Source organism: Lolium rigidum, chromosome 1, assembly GCF_022539505.1.
Source record: "Lolium rigidum isolate FL_2022 chromosome 1, APGP_CSIRO_Lrig_0.1, whole genome shotgun sequence".
Taxonomy (NCBI): domain Eukaryota; kingdom Viridiplantae; phylum Streptophyta; class Magnoliopsida; order Poales; family Poaceae; genus Lolium; species Lolium rigidum.
In genome coordinates, this window is record NC_061508.1 from 230,347,831 (window position 1) to 230,351,941 (window position 4,111).

Below are 4,111 nucleotides of genomic sequence, written 5' to 3' on the forward strand. Positions count from 1 at the left end.
TGCAGCCTGCTGACGCTGCGTGGTCGGTGACTTGAGCCGCGTCGGATCCATGGGGAGAGACTGCCCTACGTTTACTCCATATATTGAAGTGAAGTGTTATGTGCTTTTTTTTATAGATCAAAGTCCAAAAGGCCCGGCGTTAAATTAATAACACCCTCAACTGTTGTTGGGGCTGAATCTCGCAGAGCATCTCCAGCCGTTTGGGCTCCCCGGGCGAAAACCCGGATGTAACAAACGTTGGATTGGATGTAAAAAAGGCGTGGGGGAAAAAATTTCCCAGTCGCACCCTCGGCATTTGCCCATCAGCGGCGATAGTTTCAAAATATAGTTTCAAAGTAAGTGGCAGACATAGTATTTATAATTAAAATAGAACTCACTAAGGCATTTTAAAGTTACCATGTCATGTTTTAGGTATACAAGAACACGTTCTATAATACTGTCCTGCTTATGAGAACTTATGGGAACTGTGGCATCTCGCCACATTAACTGCGAGACATTTGTGTTTTCAAGCCAAACTTGTCCACCTGCCCGAGTAGCTAGATGTTCTTCAGCTCTTAAGCAGTAAATGTAAGCATTCATCGCCTGTATTTGAAGGAAAAGTTCAGTAAAAAAATCATATTTTTATTGCACATAAATATGGACACGTTTACTTACATCAGCATCTAACCATCCGTTGTGTTTAAACAAACACTCTAAATCTTTGCGCTCCAAGTTTGCGTCTAGTATCCGCACCAACTTGGTCTTTGGCGGGAAAGACATGATATAGTCTTTAATACGGGCAGCGCTCGAATAATTTTCGTGAATCGCTTCCATGGGCACATCACTTGAGCTCATCTATGTCAAGAGGTAAACAATAAAAAGATAGTCAGCCCAACAATGTATTGCCTTATTTAACTGGTATGTAGTGATGTGCATCAACATCAGTATTGCTTTAAACAATGAATTTTCTATTCATTGCCTTTTGTGCGCATTGCCTTATTTCTGGTGAGGCATACACGAAGAAATTAAGTAGCATCATTTTTAAGTTCTCAGACCATAGCGACTGATGAGTAAAAGCTTTTACTGCTAATAATAAACTCGACACCCAGATTAAACATAGAGTACACAATTTTAAGCCATACTGGTTAAGCCCTAGTTAAGTTGTAGCAAAATAGATCAGTTTACCCTAATTAATCTGCATTACATAACAGTGTAACAGATGTTTGCACAACAAGACTGCAAGGTACCCTGAGTTTAACATTGCAGCCACTGATGAGGTGAAAATCTAGATTGCATAAAAGTTTAATTCGAGTAAATGGGCACCTGATTTGAAGGAGGCGGTCGAAGAGCTGCAGGGAGTAGACGCCCTCCTATAGGTGAGATAGACGACGCCGTATGAATTTTTATGCATTCGTGTCTTCAAAGTAACAAATAAGCGATATAGGTGAATCCTACAGTTTTTTACATTCACACAGTCCAGCATGCAAATAAAAGCAGTATGAATCTGTTCAGTTAATTAATTTTCCATATATAAGTAGAACTGCCATTTTGGAGTAATAATCTTTTAAAACTTGAATATAGCTCTGTACAGATTTTCACTTCACGTGCTGGATTCAGCTGTTCATGTAAACCTGAATTTATGCGTGTCTGAAGTGACTCATTCTCAATTGAGCCATGTGTTTCCCTATATTTATTCCTCACATCTTATTTGTTGTATATCTTTGATTGGTCCGAAGTACTTCCTAATCTGATCTGTTGTGTGATAGCTTATACATAATTGCAAATGACTAACTCAGCTATAAGCCAGAACAAAACCCATCAAATAGAAAAATCGCATTTCCTGAATTTAATATTTCCTCACTGAACTGTTGTATGTTTGGGTTCTCGTGGATACATTGTTGTTCTTGAATGATCTTTGCTTTATTTTTTTCATGTGCCTCTGGAATTTAGAGGTTAGTTCTTGGATGATGTTTTTGCCGAATAGCAACGTCCCCGGACAAGAGCCTGAAGGCATACTGATAGTTTCCCTTTTGTTTTATAGGCTTAACTAATTTTCCTGGCATTTAGAGTGTCGAGGCTTGCTTTGGCCTGCCAAATTTCTGCGGCAGGTATGGCATGGATTCTTGACATCGTCAACCTTAGTTATAATCCTATGCAATATAATTGTACATACAAAACCAACAAGACATGAATTCTAATTTAAGGATAGACATACAAATCGGTGAATCCTCACTTGTATTCAGCAGGTACTTGCTTGCAGTTCATGGCCTAGGAAATATTAACGACAATTGGTACTTCTTAACATAAATTATATTCGAATATGTGATAGCTGTAGTTGTACATAGTTGATGTACTGATGTATTTACCATTGCAAAATCTGCGTATCTTTGCTAGTGCTCGTAATGATAAGGCAGTTAATATCTATTGTATTCGTGGCTTACTTTACATTCTCTAATCCTTCAAAAGTATTTCTAGAAAAAACATGGCTGATTCGAGAGGGGAAGAGGGTGATGGTGCATCAGCTAGTGATTACATACCTGAACTATGTGAACCTGAATTTCGATGATGATCCTCCTTCGACGTCCCTTGCTAGTTTGTTTGAGGAGAATGAGCAGGTTGAAAAATGCTTGAGGTTATTTATATGAATGCTTTCTTCTCGCAATACTTTTCAGGTATTAAGGGTAATGTTCTAATTACCATTACCATAACAGGGTGCTTGGCGCGAAATTGGGAAATGTTTTAAATACTATAGCGTGATGGATGGGGAGTTAATTCCAGTCTGCCGAGATACTATTGAGATACTGGTAAAGATTTTGGGCAATGTATTAATTACTATAGCGTGATGGATGGGGAGTTAATTTGAGTCTGCCGACATACTATTGAGAAACTATAAAAGATTTTGGGCAATGTTTTAATTCTATAGCGTGAAATGATTTAGTTACCATAGCTGGTGAGTTAATTTCAGCCGACCGAGATACTATTGGATTCACTGAATATTTGCATACTGAATTGATCCACGAAATTTAGGGGTATATTTAATGAGATGATTTTATGAACGAAATTTAGGGAATTATTAAATGAGATGCTTTATTTAAAATGCAAGTGTTGGGCTATAGTCATTTCAGGAATTTACAACAATTTCTTCTCACTTTAAAATAATTATGATCAAATGCTATAGTCATTGAAAATGATTAATATCAAATGCTAAAATTTTAATTGAACTTCATAATTTTTGTGGGAACATCCACTTATGCTTTTGTCGATGCTAGAAGGATATTAATATTTTTTGAACAGTTCCAAGTTCCAGGGTGTGTACTTTTGATTTATTTAGTGCACATCTAAACTACTAATTTTGTTGTGACAACTCCATGCAGTGGCACTGGATGTTGATGACCACCAAGTCTGATTGATTCGTGCTAGCAAACTTTTGACATTCACAGGTATGTTTATATTATCGAATACAGAGTATTTTATGTTACCGAATACGAGTATTTTATGCCATCACCATTCTTTGTTTGCTACTTTCTGTATGCACCTTATGCATATCCTAAGTACTTTTCAAGTTGGAGTTTCTCACAAACTGGTTAACCACAAACAATAGAATAGAAAACACTTGTATCGTAATAATTGAATGGCCATTACACCGAGAACAAAGTTTGTGACCAAGAATTACAGTGTATTCCGTTCTAATACTAATAATAATTCATGGGCATACATGAGTCTTTGCTGTTGAGGATAAAAGTTGCCCCCTGTTCATGGAATCACAGCCTTGTCGGACGTAGGTTTGTATAGAAACCCATCTTCAACCTGAGTCGAACAAACACTCTGATCTGTCTCCTTATGTATTTCAGATTTGGGGTAAGGGTTAGACGATATGACTCCAGATCACCATCAATGCATGGTTTGAAGACAATATGTGACTCGTCTATTGATCTCAAAGCCCCTACAACATATATACATATATAATAAATAAATATTATAATACACATGTATGCTCAAGATTTAGTGAAGACAACTACACGTAGCTTGTAATATACCTTGCGCCACGCTGTACCGAAGATTTGATGCAGCCAAGGTCCACATATGTTGTTCGGCAAGCCGCCACTGTGTCATGTGACGTGACACGTGCTTG

The 4,111-nt window shown here is 37.6% G+C and overlaps 1 long non-coding RNA gene across 2 annotated transcripts; it reads left to right on the forward strand.

Moving 5' to 3' along the window:
- The first annotated feature begins 1,277 nt into the window (after positions 1–1,277).
- On the forward strand, positions 1,278–3,376 carry LOC124683292. Of its 2 annotated transcripts, none has more exons than XR_006996616.1 (3): positions 1,278–1,355; positions 2,455–2,651; positions 3,354–3,376. It is a non-coding gene; the product is annotated as an uncharacterized LOC124683292 (long non-coding RNA). The 2 variants fall into 2 exon arrangements; XR_006996617.1 differs by lacking the exon at positions 1,278–1,355 and adding an exon at positions 2,020–2,087.
- The last annotated feature ends 735 nt before the right edge of the window (positions 3,377–4,111 follow it).